This window comes from Petaurus breviceps, unplaced genomic scaffold, assembly GCF_028583685.1.
Source record: "Petaurus breviceps papuanus isolate PSGF00001 unplaced genomic scaffold, PetGlider_PUasm1.0 78, whole genome shotgun sequence".
In the NCBI taxonomy this organism is placed as follows: Eukaryota; Metazoa; Chordata; class Mammalia; order Diprotodontia; family Petauridae; genus Petaurus; species Petaurus breviceps.
The window spans coordinates 6,756,487-6,773,778 of NW_027186502.1; the positions used below are offsets into that span (position 1 = coordinate 6,756,487).

Here is a 17,292-nt window from a genome sequence, read left to right on the forward strand (position 1 = left end):
AGAAATGAAGAAAATTCGCCCGCTAGCTAAAGTATATGCAAAACATCACCACCAGGACCATAGCTTGTCATCAGGTAAGCTGCTATGCCCCTACAGCCCTCAGAATCATCATCCAAATTCTACCCTACCACCTCAAAACAAGGGTCCTCACCAGCCTCTGGGCAGCATCAGTGCAGCACCAGGTAAACAGCCAGGACCTGTAGTCATTGACACAAGAAGGCAGAGAATTCCCCTTCCACCCAGGAAATAGAAATCAAATTTAAAAGATAAGAAAAATGCTCACTCAAAAAAGATCAGCAAAGAACAACAAAAAAAGAATCTGGTCATAGAAAGTTATTATGGTCCCAGGAAAGACCAAAACACAAACTCAGTCGAGGATAACAATGACAATAACAATAACCTATGGACAAAACCCCAAAGAAAAACATGAAGTAGTTTCAAGCCCAGAAAGAACTAATGGAAGACCTCAAAATAGGAAAAATAATAATATATAAAAAGTTGGGAAAAGTAATGAAATTGATGCAAAAGAATTATGAAAAAAGGAGTCAAAAGTTTGGAAAACTGTTTAAAAAGTAGAATTGGCCAAATGGAAAAGGAGATTAAAAAATCCACTGAAGAAAACAACTTATTAAAGAGTACAATTGGTCAAATGGAAAATAAATTACAAAAGCTAATAAAAAAATTAAAAATTAGAGTTGGGCAAGTGGAAGGTTATGACTCTATGAGTCATCATGAAACAATCAAGCACAATCAAAACAATGACAAAATGGAAGAAAATGTAAAGTACCTCAAGTGAAAAACAGCTAACATGGAAAATAGATCCAGGAGAAGCAATATTAGAATCATTTGGACTGCCAGAAAGTCATAATAAAAAATGGGGACCTGGACAGGATCTTTCAAGAAATGATCAAATAAAATTTCCCTGATATCTTGGAAGCAGAGGACAAATAGACATTGAAAGAATCTGACAATCACCTAAGGAAAGAGATCCAAAAATAAAAATCCCAGGGAACAGTATAGCAAAATTTTAAAACTATCTGGTCAAAGAAAAAAATACTATAAGTGGTCAGAAATAAATAATTCAAATATCAGGGAGTTACAATCAGTTTCACACAAGACTGGACAGCTGCAACATGAAAGGATGAAAGGTTATGGAACATGATATTTGGGAAGGTAAAGGAACTAGGACTATAAACAAGAATCACTTCCCCAGCAAAACTGAGCATAATAGATCAAGGGGAAAAAATAGTCATTCAACTAAATAGAAGGACTTTAGTTCCTCATAAGAAGACCGGAACAAAAACAAAAATTTGACTTTCAATATTAAGACCCAAGAGAAACATAAGCAGGTAATAAGAGAAAAGAAAACATAAGGGATTCAATAGAGCTAAACTGTTTAGAGCCCTACATGGGAAGATGATACTTGTAACTCTAAAAATTGTTATCACTAACAGTACAGATAGAAGGAATATGCATAGACAAAGGGTATGGGCATAAGGTGAATTTGAGGGAATGACATAAAAAATAGCAAATGAGAAAGAGGAATATAATGGGTGCAGAAGGAAGGAAATTAGAATGGGGCAAATTATCTCTCATGAAGAGATGAGAAGGATTTATTGCAGTGGAGGGGAAGATGGAAGGGGAGTGATTATAGTCTTTTCTTGAGCCTTGTTCTCATTGGTATTGGCTCAAAGAGGGAATAATATACACAATCAGTTGAATACAAAAATCTATCTTATCTAACAGGGAAGTAGGAGGGGAGGATATTAAGTGAAGGGGGTCTGATGGGGACTGTCAGAAGGGAAGGCACATCAGTGGAGGTGGTAGACAGAAGCAAAACACTGATAAGATGGCAAAGGGTGAAAGGAGAGATCAGACAAACAGGAAGAAAAACAAGATAGAGGGAAATAAACAGGTAGTAATCATAAATGTGAATGTGAATGAGATGAACTCTCCCATAAAACAGAAATAGATAGGAGTGGATCAAAAACCAAAACCTACAATTTTGTGCTTACAAGTAACACACTTGAAGCAGAGATACACATACAGAGTAAAGGTAAGGAGCTGGAGTAGAATCTATTATCCTTCAGCTGAAATAGAAAAAAAAAGCAGGGGTAGCAATCCTGACCTTAGATAAGATAAAAGCAAAAAATAGATCTAATTAAAAGAGATAAGGAAGGATCTTGCTAAAAAGTACTATAGACATTGAAGCAATAAAATTAGAGGAGCAAAGAGTAGTCTACCTGTCACAGGAGGGGAAGGATTCATGACCAAAAGAGAGATAGAGAACATTACAAAATGCAGAATACATAATTTTGATTATATTAAGTGGAAAAGCTTTTGTACAAGCAAAGCCAAAGCCACCAAGAGTAGAAAGAAACCAGAAAGTTGTGACACAATCTTTATAGCATGTGTCTCTGTTAAAGGCTTTATATCTCAAAAATGTAGAAAACTGAGTCAAATTTAGGTGAATGCTAGCCATTCCCCAATTGATAAATGGTCAAAGGATACAGACATGAAGTTTTCAGATGAAAAAATCAAAATTATCTATCGGCATAGGAAGAAGTGTTCTGAATCACTTTTGATTAGAGAAACATAAAACAGTTCTTAAATACCACCACACATCAATCAGAATGGCTAACATGACAAAAAAAGGAAGATGATAAATGTTGGAGAGAATTGGGACACTGATACACTGCTGGCATAGTTGAAAATTTATCCAACCATTCTGTAGAGCAATTTGGAACTTTGCCCAAAGAACTATAAAACCATGCATACCCTTTGACTCAGAAATATTGCTTCTAATTCTGTATCCTAAAGAGATAATAGGGGCAGAGTCAGGATGGCAGAGTAGAAACAGGACTTCCATGTGGCTCCTCCTTCCACCTCCTCCAATTCATGTAAAAACTGACTCTAAACAAACTTTGGAGCTACAGAACCCACAAAATGACAGAGAGAAGCTAACCTCCAGCTGAATACAGTCCAACAGACCAGCAGGAAGGGGCCAGCCCAGAATGCTGGGAGCAGAGCCCAGCCCACCCCCCACCCCCATGAGACTGAGGTTTTAGCCTCAGGGCAGCCTGAGGGCTAGGAGAGACTTCAGATCACCAGCACTTGTGGCAGTTTCCAGAATTATCAACCCATAGATGCTAAGGACAAAGTGAGAGGTCAGTGCAGTGTGGACTTTGGGAACTGGGAGTTCAGCAGTTTGGTCAGGCCTTTACCCCCTGGAGGGAGAAGTGGCTGAGGTACCACAACCATGCAGCTGCTGCTGCATGGCAGCTTCAGAGCTCCTGGACTGCAGATTGTAGGGAGACCAAGTGACCAGTCTGAGGGGTAATCTCTCTTGCTTTAACATGCTTGGATCTGGATCACTGTCTAGGGTTAGGGTCCTGATTAATAAAATTGAAATTAAGAAAACTGTTGAACTAATAAATAAAACTAAGAGCTGCTTTTATGAAAACAAATAAAACTGATAAGCCTTTAATCAATTTGATTAAAAGAAAGAAGAAAACCAAAATAACAGTATCAAAAATAAAAAAGGGTGAACTTATATCCAATGAGGAGGAAATTAAAACAATAAATAGGAATAGGGATTATTTTCTTTTAGGCAAAATCTAACTGTATTCCCATAAATTTGACAATCTTAGTGAAATGGATGAATGTTTACAAAAAATGCACTGATTAACAGAAGTGGAAGTAAAATACTTAAATAACCCAATTTCAGAAAAATTGAACAAGGTATATTCTTTCAACCTCTATTTTGCCCTCTGGTTCTAAAACAGGGAAATTTTCCTTCAGAATTTCTTGAAGTATGATTTCTAGGTTTTTTTTTTTTGCTTTTTGGAGGGCAATTCAGGTTAAATGACTTGCCCAAAGTCACATGTCCAGTAAGTGTGTCAAGTGTCTGAGGCCAGATTTGAACTCAGGTCCTCCTGATTCCAGGGCCAGTGCTCTATTCACTGCATCACCTAGCCACCCCTCTAGGTTCTTTTTTTTTTTTGATCATGGCTTTCAGGTAGTTCAATAATTTTTAAATTATCTCTCCTATATCTATTTTCCATGTTAGTGGTTTTTCCAATCAGATATCTCACATTGCCTTCTATTTTTTCATTTGTTTGTATCTTGATTTCTCACTAGCTTCCATTTGCTGTAATCTAATTCTGAAGGAAAGATTCTCTTCAGTGAATTTTTGAGATTCTTTTTTCATCTGGCAAATTCAGAAAATTGGGGAAAAAATTACAACCAGTGTTTCTAATAAAGACCTCATTTCTCAAATATACAGAGGAGTTAAATATATAAGAAAACAAGTCATTCCCCAATTGACAAATGGCCAAAAGATATGAACAGGCAGTTTTCAGATGAAGAAATTAAAGACATCTATAATCATGTTAAAAACGCTCTAAATCACTATTGATTAGAGAAATACAAATAAAAAAACAGATTGCCTAACATGACAAAACAGGAAAATGATAAATGCCCAAATATCTAGTTTTAAACAAATTTCCAGATCCCAGGACAATTCCACCACCAGAAAACCAGCAGTTACATCTAAACTTTTTAAGGAGCTGATGTTTAGGACCTTCCCCATAGTTTACATTGAAAAATATCCTGCATTGAGAAAGAAATATATGAAAAAAGATTTCTAGAGATACTTGCTTTTATAGAAATGGAAAATTACATAGAAATATAGACATTTTTACTCAGATAAAATTCTTCACTTTGTGCTCTGATACTGTACATGCTGAGTTCATGAACACAGAGGTAAAACTTAGGAGAAATTCTTGATGGTTTATACCCAGTGGGCACCAACATTCTACTCTAGAGCAATGCTGGTAAATCTGACTAAAGCATGAGTTAATTTACTCACCTGATGTTAGACATAATTTTGGAACTTTAGATCCATCTCCACTTAAGTAGTTAGTGAGGTTCTGACTAATTTTCAGTGATGTGCACCTTCTCATAAGATCAGAGTTCCAAGAATTGATGACAATTTAAAAGAGAGTGTCCGTTTTCTTTCTGCACAGTAAATGATGTTGTTTTTGGAAGACAAGAAAAAATTCTCTATATCTCATTTTAGGAAATAATTGATATTTCCTTTAGAGAAGCAAAATACACTTAATATACCTCATTGTATCGCATGAATTGAAAGTCATAGTAGCAAGGAGGGCAGAGTCAAGATGGCTGAATATAAACAGGACCTCCCTGCTGCTCCAGCTTCCAACTTACCCAATCCATGTAAAAAGGGGACTCTAAAAAAAATTTGGAACTGCAGAACCCATAAAGTGACACAGAGAAGCTAACCTCCCGCTGAGGACAGCCTGGCAGGCCAGCAGGAATTGGCCAGCCCAGTCCTCTGGGAGCCTAGCCCAGCCTCACAATGAGGCTTTAGCCCAAGGAGGGACCTGACCAACCACAGGCTGGAGGGTCAACAGATCACAGGAGCTGTGGCCGTTTTGAGATTTATCAACACAGAGATTCAAAGGAAAAAGTGAGAGGTCAGTGCAGTTTGGACTTTGGGATCCAGTAAGTAGGAGTGCTTGGCTTTTGCCCCCAGGGCGAAAAGCTGGTGACACTACACATCCAGGCAGCGCCTTGTGGCAGCTTCAGCTCCTGGCCTGCAGAGTATATGAAGATCAAGCACCAGTCTGAGGGGGTAATTGCTCTTGCTTTAACCTTCTTGGATCTGGATTGCAGTCTAGGGTAGAAGACCTGGGGTGTGTGTCCAGCTTGCCAGAGCATTTGGAAACCTCAGAGAGGGCACCCTCCAGCAACTGAGAAAACCCCAGCGTTTGGGGTGAAAGTTCCCCAATCTGGTGGCAGAGACCTACTGTGGCAAAAAACCCAGGGGTCAAGTGACTGAGGGGCAACATGACCAGGCAAAGGAAACAAAGCAGACAGAAGATTCCAACATTAGACTCCTATTTTGGGGACAAAAAAGAGCAGAGCATGGAACAGGAGGAAGACAGTGAAGTTAGAACTCCTGCACCAAAAGCTTCAAAGGAAAATACGAGCTGGTTATAGGCCATAGAGGACCTTAACAAGCAGACAATAGAAGTGGAGGAAAAATTGTGAATAGAAATGAGAACAATGCAAGAAAATTACAAACTGAGAGTCAATAGCCTGACTGAGGAAAATTACACTTTAAAAAACAGACTAACTCAAATGGCAAAAGAGGCTCAAAAAGGCAATGAGGAGAAAAATGCCTTAAAAAGCCAAATTTGCCAGATAGAAAAAGAATCTCAAAAGCTCAATGAGGAAAATCATTGCTTCAGAATTAAATTGGAGCAAATGGAAGCTAATGACTTTATGAGAAATCAAGATGCTATTAAACAGATCCAAACAAATGAAAGAATAGACAGCAAGATGAAATATCTCATGGGGAAAACCACTGACCTGGAAAATAGATCCAGGAGAGATAATTTGAAAATGATTGGATGACCTGAAAACCATGATCAAAGTAAGAACCTAGAAATCATCCTCCAGAAAGTTCTCAAAGAAAAGTGCCCTGATGTTTTAGAACCAGAGGGCAAGATAGAGGTTGAAAGAATCCACCGATAACCTCCTGACAAAAGATCCCCAAAAGAAAATTCCTAGTAATATTATAGCCAGGTTCTGGAATTCCCAGATTAAGGAGAGAATATTACAAGCAGCCAGGAATAAACAATTTTAATATTGTGGAAACACAATCAGGATAAACCAGAATCTCGCAGCTTCTACACTGAGGGATCAAAGGGCTTGCAATATGATATTCTGGAGGTCAAAGGAGCTGTGATTAAAACCAAGAGTCACATACCCAGCAAAACTGAGTATCATGTTTCAGGGGAAAATATGGTCATTCAGTGGAAGAGAAGACTTTCAAGCATTCTTGCTGAAAAAAACCAGAGCTGAATAGAAAATTTAACATTCAGATACACGAAGCAAGAAGCATGAGAAGGTAAACAGGGAAAAGAAATCATAAGGAACTTATCAAAGTTGAACTATTAACATTCCTACATGGAAAAACAATAATTGTAAATGATGAAACCTTTCTCAGTAGTTGAAGGGTATAGAAATATATGTGTGTGTGTCTATACATAAGGGTATATGGGCATATGAATACATATGTGAGAGGGCACAGGACCAATTTAACAGGAAGGGATGATACTCCAAAGGTGAAATTAAGAGGTGAGAGAGGAATATAATGAAAGGAGATGGGGAGAGACAGAATGGGGTAAACTCTCTCATATAGAAGAGACAAGGGAATATGGTTACAATGGAAGGGAAGAATAGGAAGGTAAAAGGGAATGGGTCAACTTTATTCCCATTGAATTTGGCTTGAGGAGGGAATGAAATACACACTAAATAGGGTATCTCACCCTACAGGAGAGAAGGGGGAAGGGGATAAGAAGGGGGATGATGGAAGGGAGGGCAGCCTGGGGGGGGAGGGAAGTTGGAAGCACCCATTTTTGAAAAGGGATGGGATCAAAGTAGAGAATAGAACAAGTGGGAGGTGGGATAGGAGTGACGGAAATATAGTCAGTCTTTTACAATATATCTACTATGTTATTGTTTTGCTTTAGCCACACATGTACACCCTCTACTGACCTGCTTATCTTCCCAGTAAGTGTGGGTGACAAGGGAGGAAGGGAATGAATCTGGAATTCAAAGTTTTAAAATCAAATGTTTAAATATATATACTATTATTAATACTATTTTACATGTAATTGGTAAATAAAGATATAAAGGCACTAGGGCATAGAGATCCACTGGAAATGTCAAAAGGGGTATGGGAGAAAATATGGGAGAGAGCAGATTGGAGGAGGGGATATCCTGTGGGACAGGTATTTTGGGGAGGTGGATAGGGGCAAAAAGGGGAGAAAATTTGTAACTCAAAATCTGGCAGAAATGAATGATGTAAATCAGAAGTTCATAAAGCATTTGAAAAAGTAAATAAATAAATTAAAAACCAAGAAAAAATATCAAAGAAAAGAATTTAAAAAAAAGAAAGTCATAGTGGCCATTCAGTTATTTTATCATTACAAAAGTTCTTTTAAAGGTTCCAAACTGTAGTTTGAAGAATGACAGACCACCTCAGACACTTACTAGCTCCATGAACCTGGGCAAGTCACTTAATCCTGATTTGACTCAGGAAAAAGAAAAAGAATGACAGACCATAAGAAATGTCATTTGCTCCAAAGAACTGAAAAATCATTTTCTCTCCATGGCTAAATATTGGGGAGCTGGTTATAGCTGTCCCTGCAGGTTAAGTAGATGGTGAGATTTGTTCTGCTCATATATTTTCATTAATAGAGGGATAGCTCTTTAAATAAACTCTCTCTACCAATGAACATTTGCAACCATTCTAATCCTAGTGGTCCGAGGGCACTGAAAAGTTAGAGACTTATTCAGAGTATGTGTTAGAGTCTAGAGTTGTATTCAATTCTTAATGAACCCCATACCAGCACTTTATCCAATATTCTACTGACCTCTTAATTCAGTTTTTTTCTGAAATGCAACATCTGAACCATTTGAAAGAGCATTACCTCTTTAACATGTATGAAGTAAACAAAAATTCCCCTGTCTAAAATCTGTTGGACAGCCAATATACCATTTTTCAGTACTACACACTAGGTCAGTAAGCCTTGTGTCTTAACCCAGATTTTAGTAACTTCAATGACAACTCCCTGTACAGTACACTGTACTGTCTCTCTTCAGTATTAATAATTTCCAACTTGGTTTTAGGCTCATCTGCAATAGATCGAAGTTCTCCAAAAGCACCAAAACCCTGTCACCTAATTGAAAGAGGTTCCAAACTTCAGGCATGGACCATACCCATGCTCTTGCTCCATTTATCAAGTAGAAGAAATTCTAGGTGTGGAGAAAGGATTGGGATGTTTGCATGGTGTCTTCCCAAATCCTTAATGTAGTTTTCACAGCACTCAGATATTTATGTGGGCAGCCATGACATCTTCACAAAGTAATTCTTTTCATTTGTTGTTTGTTTAATTTAAAGCAGGAACCAAATTCCCTATGGATAGATACTCCTTTTAATTACAAACAATTACTTATTTTGGCATATAAGGGGCTTTTCTTTAATTATGTAGTATAGTGGGATCACTTGATGAATGATTATAAACAGTTTAGTCATCTTCAATGATTTTTTCAATAAAAATTGAAAATTTATCTTAGTAGAAATATTCTGTGTTAACATTCTACTTCTTTGGATGTCCTAATAATATTAACTAATCTCAGTCATTGTAAGTTGTACCATTTTCATTCAAAACACACAGTTATATTTAAATAATTTTGCTTGTGAGGAAGTTCAGAACCAACAATTCAAGCTCAATACCCCCAGCACCACACCTGTAATTGAAACTCATTACCAGCATTTGTTGCTCTCAATTACAGCATAACCTCCTTAGCCATCTGACTATAATGGATCTCTGTATGTTACTATGATATCCTTTAGCTTTGCCCTATTGATTCATTTAAGGTTCTGTCTAGGGACCCTTTCTAAATGTTTCTTTTTCTCTTCCACTTCTATCTGTGCTAAATTCATCCCATTTATCTCTCTTATATACTTGAAAACTTTTTTTTAAGAGGTGTACAATTTGAGGATACATAAACATTAGTCCCAAGTAAAAATCCCACCTTCTACAGGAAACCTTTCCCATTTCTTTAAATTCAAGTGCCTTCTCTATCTCTTGATTATTTCCCATTTATCCCATATGTAGTATATTTGTATGACATTTTTCTTTTGCATGTGCTCTCTCCCATTAGATGGTGATCTGCTTAAGGACTGGGAATGTCTTTTCACTTTCTTTATATCACATAGTGCCAAGAAAATTGTAAATACTTAAATATTATTGGCTAACTTACTTGCATACATTCATTTCTTTGAAACTCTGTGTGCGTTTGTGTGTGTGTGTGCTTGTGTGTGTGTGTGTGTGTGTGTGTGTGTGTGTGTGTGTGTGTGTGTGTACTGAACTGGGATGATAACTTGTGTGTGATTTCAAGTAATCTTTGGCATACATAGCTGCTGACCCATTATCTAGAACAAACATCTTGGAGAGAGGGAATAAGGAAGCTGTATTAATAGAAAGTGGCAGATTCTTCATACAAATCAGTTAATACAAATTCTCTTCATGAAACAGAATGCCTCATGTTCTGAAGAAGGAAAGATTAGATCACATCAAAACAGCTTTACATTTCCTATTGTTCATCAAAGATCAAAGGCGAAAAATGTTTTCTGGATTGAGGCATAAGAGATAGGGCAAAGGATGAAAGGATAAAAAAACTAGAATATTTCTAAAATATATAACTCTGTTTTCATTGTCTCATTATAAAACTGCCTCCTGTACTGCATATTCACATGTGTGTTTTTGATGTGTTGAGTGAATGTTCTAGATAACTTGAGTTCAATTTATTACAGATTATCTGTTGGGGATATTTTTGTCCAGCACACTTATTAAAAGAGTAAAATGAAAAACGGTTTGAGAACTAAGACATAAAGATAGCAGCTTCAGAAAGAGGGATGAATCATTGCTCATTCAACAATGGATCTCATCAAAATTGTTTTAGCATCTCATACTTTACATTCTATGGTCAATCTATGAACAAACTAGTGACTGAGCTATGGAGTCTTCATATCATTTATCATAGCAAAACTGTATCTATTGCATTCCAGGAAAATTACAGAAAATAAAACTGCAATAAAACCAAAAAGCTGGAAACAGAGATGACACCCATGACAACATTTTACAAAGGATACTGAATGTGTGCAGTCAACCACTCAACTTATAATTGATGCAACACAAGATAGATGTCTGTCTTTTGCTGGTGCAATATCTAAGCTCACCTAGAGTAAGACCCAATGAGGATGCATCAGTGATTTGAACACAATTTAATGGGTAAAAAAAATAGGAGAGGGGAGAGCAACATCATAGGAGGGAATGATGGTGCACTTGTTTGCCTTTTCTTAAGCATTGCCCTTGGGCTGAACCTCAAATATAAAAATGGATGTGGCACATATGGGAGATTTATATACATAGTATAATTTTGCAACATATATTTATTAAACACATTGTAAATTTAAAATAATATTAACACACTGAATATTCACTTGGCTATGCCCTTCAAGGATATAGCATGTAATTATTTTATGCCTTGGTAAATTATATTCAAGTATATCTATACTGAGGTGGAGCCAAGATAGCAGAAAAAATACACAGCAGCTTTCCTGAGTGCCCCCCCCCCCCCCCTGCGAATTCTCTCTGAACACCTTTAAATAATGTCATAAAATAATTCCTGGAGCAGTAGAACCTACAGAAAGACAGAGAGAAGTAATTTTCAAGCACAAGAAAACTGAGAAGGTCAGCAGGAAAGGTCTGTTCCACCTGGATGAGAGTGGAGCATAGTCTAGTGCAGGATTTGCCAACATAGACCCTGCTCCAACAAACCAGGAGCAGCTCATGGGAGCCACTGAATCAATAGAAGTAACAGCTTCTTCTAGAGTTTTCAACCCTCAAACAGTAAGAGGGATAAATAATGAGTCAGAAGGAGATTACAGCAGTCTCTTTGCTAGCACTGAGATAGGACACTGTTGCTTTGCCCATATTCAGATGTGGGTCTCAGTTTTGGGTGGTGCTTTGAGGAGGATCACAGACACACCAGAACTTACAGCTGCAGTGGAGTGAGGACTATCAACAAAGTTCCAGGGAAGAAAAGAGTGCTTATGTTCATTCACAGGCCAGAGTACAGGCCAGGAGAGTAGTAAGCACATCTCTCCTTAGATAATACCACCTTAGAAGAGTTAAAAACTTATAGGTTCCTAGAAGTACCTCTGAAAACAGCTGCACAAACCCCCTGAAGCTTGCAATAAGATGCCTTCCACACCAGAAGCAGAGCCCTGCTTTGACAAAAAAGTTAAAATTTTGGATATAGGCTGTACAATTGAGCAAATAATAGCATTACCTAAAAAAGTTACTATGGTGACAAGATCAAAACACACACTCAGAAGAAAACAAAGTCAAGCTCCTACATCCAAAGATGCCAAGAAACATATGAACTGGTCTCAGACTAGGGAAGAATTCCAAAAGGATTTTGAAAAGAAAAGAGAGGTAGAGGAAAAAATTTAAAAGAAAAATGAGAGTGATGCAAGAGAATAATGGGGAAAAAAAGAGTCAACAGCTTGGTAAAGGAGACGTGCACACACACACACACACACAAACCCACAAACACAAATACTGAAGAAAATAACACTTTAAAAAACAGTCTTGGTGAAATGGTAAGAGGTCCAAAAAGCCTATGAGGAGAGGAATGTCTCACAAGAGCAGTACTGGCCAAATAGAAAGGGAGGTAGAAAAGCTCACTGAAGAAAATAATTTCTTAAAATTTAAAATGGAGGAAATGGAAGCTAATAATTTTATAAGAAATTAAGAAAAAAAACAAAACAAAGCCAAGAGAATGAAAGAAAAAAAAGAAGGCAATGGGAAAAATTTCATTCCAAAAAAAAAATTACCTGGAAAATAGATCTAGGAGAGATCATTTAAAAATTATTGGACTACCTGAAAGCCATGATCAGACAAAAGAGCCTAGCCATCATCTTTCAAGAAATTATCAGGCAAAATTGCCCTGACATTCTAAACCAGAGGGTAAAATATAAATTGAAAGAATTCACTGACCATCTCCTGAAAGAGATTCCAAAATTTGAAAATTCCCAAGGTATATTATAGACAAATTCCAGAGCTGCCAGTTCAAGTACAAAATATTTCAAGTAGGCAGAAAGAAACAATTCAGGTATTGTGGAGCCACAAATAGGATAGTGCAAGATTTAGCTGCTTCTACATTAAAAGATCAGAGGCCTTGAAATATGATATTCCAGAGGTGAAAGGGGCTAGGATTAAAACCAAGAATCACGTGCCAGCAAAACTGAGTATAATCCTTCAGGGTGAAAAAATGGAAATTCAATGAAATAATGGACTTTCAAACATCCTTGGCGAAAAGTCCCAAGCAGAATAGAAAATTTGACTTTCAAATACAAAACTCAAGAGAAGCATAAAATATGACTAAGAATTAGACATTAAGAAGATGCCCATCAATTAATGAGTGACTGGACAAGTTGTGGTATATGATTGCAATGGGATATCATTGTGCTACAAAAAATAACAAGTAGGATGATGTCAGAAAAACCTGGAAAGACTTAAATGGAAAAGAAAGTGAATTAAACACATTGAACACAAGTTATGGTAATTCTGTACAATGAACAATTGTGAATAACAGCTATTCTCAGTAATAAAACAATTCAAGACAACCTCAAAGGACTCAATGAAAAATGCTATCTGTCTCCAAAAAAAGAACTGTAATCTGATTTTCTTTCACAAAATGATTAATATGAAAATATTTTAAATGAGTTAATGTATTTAACCTATATCAGATTGATTAGCACTTCAGGTAGGGTGGAGATGAGTCTGGGATAAAATTTTCATCTCAGAACTTAAAGAAAAATAATAAATGTTAAAAAAAAAACTGTTTTGGGGGCAGCCAGGTAGCATAGCGAGTAAGAGCACCAGCTCCAGTGTCAGGATGACCTGGGGATCGAATCCGGGCTCAGACACTTAGCACCCACCCAGAAATACCTGGCCTTGTAACCTTGAGCAAGTTACTTAACCCCAATTACTTAGGGGTGGCCAAGTGGCTCAGTGAGTAAGAGCACCGGCTTCAGTGTTAGCATGACCTGGAGATCAAATATGGGCTCAGATACTTAGCACCACACCCAGAAATAACTGGCCGTGTAACCTTGAGCAAGTTACTTAACCCTGATTGCTTTAAAAAAACTGTTTTTACATGAAATTAGGGAAAATAAAATAATACTAAAAGAAAAGAATTCCTCTTTCCAAAATATTTTTCACCTTATGGCCATTATTTTGGAGATGAGACTTTAAGAAACTAGGTAGAGTATAAAAAAGGTATTCTCCCCTAAAAATAGACCAAGAATTAGTTACACTTAAAGAAGAAAATCAAACATATAAACTAAAAAAAGAGGAAGATAAATTGCAAAGAATTGAAGGAAAATTATCAAAAATAGGAACACATATGTACATACACATATGCCCATATGTACATACATGTATATGTATGTGTGTATGTATGTGTATAAAAGTCTTCTAAATTCAGAAAGAAATAAAATTCCAAGGAAATAAGGAGAAGGAAGAGGATAATGGAGGAATCTTTAGAGGGGATAATGAGGGAATAGGTTAAAGGGGAGGGTATAGAAGGATGTTCAGATTAATGGGAAAAAAGGATAATGGAGGGATCCTTGGGTGGGGTGAGAGGATAGGTTAAGTAATAGGAGGGGAAGGTAGCAAGTAGGAATAAAATAGAGGAGTCAGAAGAATAAGAAACAAGAGACATGCACAAACATAAAATAAGGGTCAGGAATACAATTTATTAGGGAAAAGGAAACAGGGGTGGTCATCATGATTAACAAAGTTAAAGTTAAAATTAATTTAATCAAAAGAGAAAAATATGGAAACTATACTATGTTTTAACCATATTTGCCAATGATATTTTGGACTACTTTAAACAACTAGAGAATATAAGGCAGGAATATTGCTCTGGGGTAGAAAATGATGAGTTAGTGGACTTGAAAAATATGGAAAGACTTGGGCTTGTGAAGGAAAAGGTTATCCACCCTCAGAGAAATGGAGTACAAATAGTCCTATAACAGTCTTACATAGATACATATGAATTTATATGTCTATATAGGAGTATAATTATCAACATACATGCAACTTCAAATAAGTGTATATATATATATATGGGTATGTGTGAGCATATATGTATATCTTTCTGTATATATCTATATATGTATACATATATGTGCATGCATGACTATGCACACAAGAATGCATTATTATGTGTACATGCATGTATGTGTTCACACATACATGCATGCTTGCTTATGCACTTACTTGCAGCCTTCTATGTGGGGAAACAGGGAAGGGAAAAAGAAAGAACAAAGTTAAAAGTGCACAGCAGATGGGGCAGAGTCAAGATGGTGGAGTAGAAAAATGATCTCCCCGCTGCTCTGGGTTCCACCTTCCCCAATCCATGTAAAAAGGGGATTCTGAAGAAACTTGGAAGCTACAGAACTGACAAAATGACACAGAGAAGCTAACGTCCCGCTGAGGACAGCCTGGCAGGCCATCAGGAATCGGCCAGCACAGTGCTCTGGGAGCACAGCCCCATGCCAAGGCTTTAGCCGCAGGGTGGGCCTGACCAGCCCCCGGCTAGAGGGACTCCACATAAGCAGCAGCTGTGGCCTTTTCAATATTTATCAACACATAGATATGAAGGACAAAGGGAGAGGTCAGTGCAGTCTGGACTTTGGGACCCAGTAAGTGGGAGTGCTTGGCTTTTACCTCCTGGGGTGAGAAGACCCTGAGACACCAGCACAATCAGCCAGTGCCACGGCAGCACAACCAGCCAGCACCTTGTGGCAGCTTCAGCTCCTGGCCTGCAGAGTGTAGAGGGACCGAGCACCAGTCTGAGGGGTAATCGCTCTAGCTTTAACCTGCTTGGATCTGGATTGCAGTCTAGGGTGGAGGTCCAGGGGTGTGTATCCAGCTTGCCAGAGCATGTGGAGACCTCAGAGAGGGCACCCATCTAATACCTCCAGCAGCTGAGAAAACCCCAGCATTTGGGATAAAAGCTCCCCTGTCTGGAGGCAAAGTCCTACTGTGGCAAAAAAGCCCAAAAGTCAAGTAATTGAGTGGCAACGTGACCAGACAAAGGAAACAAAGCAGACAGAAGATTCCAACATTAAACTCCTCTTTTGGGGACAACAAGGAGGAAAGCATGGAACAGGAGGAAGACAGTGAAGTTAGAACTCCTGCACCAAAAGCTTCAAAGGAAAATATAAGCTGGTTACAGGCCATAGAGGACCTTAAAAGCAGATAAGAGAAGTGTGGGAAAAATTGGGAAGAGAAATGAGAACAATGCAAGAAAATTACAAACTGAGAGTCAACAGCCTGACTGAGGAAAATCACACCTTAAAAAACAGACTAACTCAAATGGCAAAAGAGGCTCAAAAAAGCAATCAGGAGAAAAATGCCTTAAAAAGCCAAATTTGCCAGATGGAAAAAGAATCTCAAAAGCTCAATGAGGAAAATCATTGCTTCAGAATTAAATTGGAGCAAATGGAAGCCAATGACTTTATGAGAAATCAAGATGCTGCTAAACAGATCCAAACAAATGAAAGAATAGACGACAAGGTGAAATATCTCATGGGAAAAACCACTGACCTGGAAAATAGATCCAGGAGAGATAATTTAAAAATTATTGGATGACCTGAAAGCCATGATCAAAGTAATGACCTAGAAATCATCCTCCAGGGAGTTCTCAAAGAAAACTTCCCTGATGTTTAGAACCAGAGGACAAAATAGAGGTTGAAAGAATCCACCAATCACCTCCTGAAAAAGATCCCAAAAAGAAAACTCCTAGGAATATTATAGCCAGGTTCTGGAATTCCCAGATTAAGGAGAGAATATTGCAAGCAGCCAGGAAGAAACATTTTGAATACTGTGGAAATGCAATCAGGATAACACAGGATCGGGCAGCTTCTACACTGTGGGATCAAAGGGCCTGGAATATAATATTCCAGAGGTCAAAGGAGCTGGGATTAAAACCAAGAGTAACCTACCCAGCAAAATGGAGTATCATGTTTCAGGGGAAAATATGGTCATTCAGTGGAATTGAGGATTTTCAAGCATTCTTGCTGAAAAAAACAGAGTTCAATAGAAAATTTGACATTCAGATACAAGAAGCAAGAGAAGCATGAGAAGGTAAACAGGGAAAAGAAATCATAAGGAACTTATCAAAGTTGAACTATTAACATTCCTTCATGGAAAAACAATAATTGTAAATGATGAAACCTTTCTCAGTAGTTGAAAGGAAATATTTATGTCTATATATGAGGGTATGTGGGCATATGAATACATATGTGAATGTGTGTGTATATGTTTACAGGTATACATGGATAGAGGGGCACAGGACCAATTTAACAGGAAGGGATGATACTCAAAACATGAAATTAAGAGGTGAGAGAGGAATATAATGAGAGGAGATGGGGAGAGACAGAATGGGGTAAACTCTCTTATGTAGAAGAGGCAAGGGAAAATGGTTACAATGGAGGGGAAGAATAGGAAGGCAAAAGGGAATGGGTCAACCTTATTCCCATTGAATTTGCCTTGAGGAGGGAATGAAATACACACTAAATAAGTTATCTCACCCTCCAGGAGAGTAGGGGGG

At 37.7% G+C, this 17,292-nt stretch overlaps 1 pseudogene; it reads left to right on the forward strand.

The window, feature by feature from the left end:
* The first annotated feature begins 4 nt into the window (after positions 1-4).
* LOC138175614 (kelch-like protein 15) overlaps positions 5-17,292 on the forward strand; it is a 24,367-nt pseudogene continuing 7,079 nt past the window's right edge.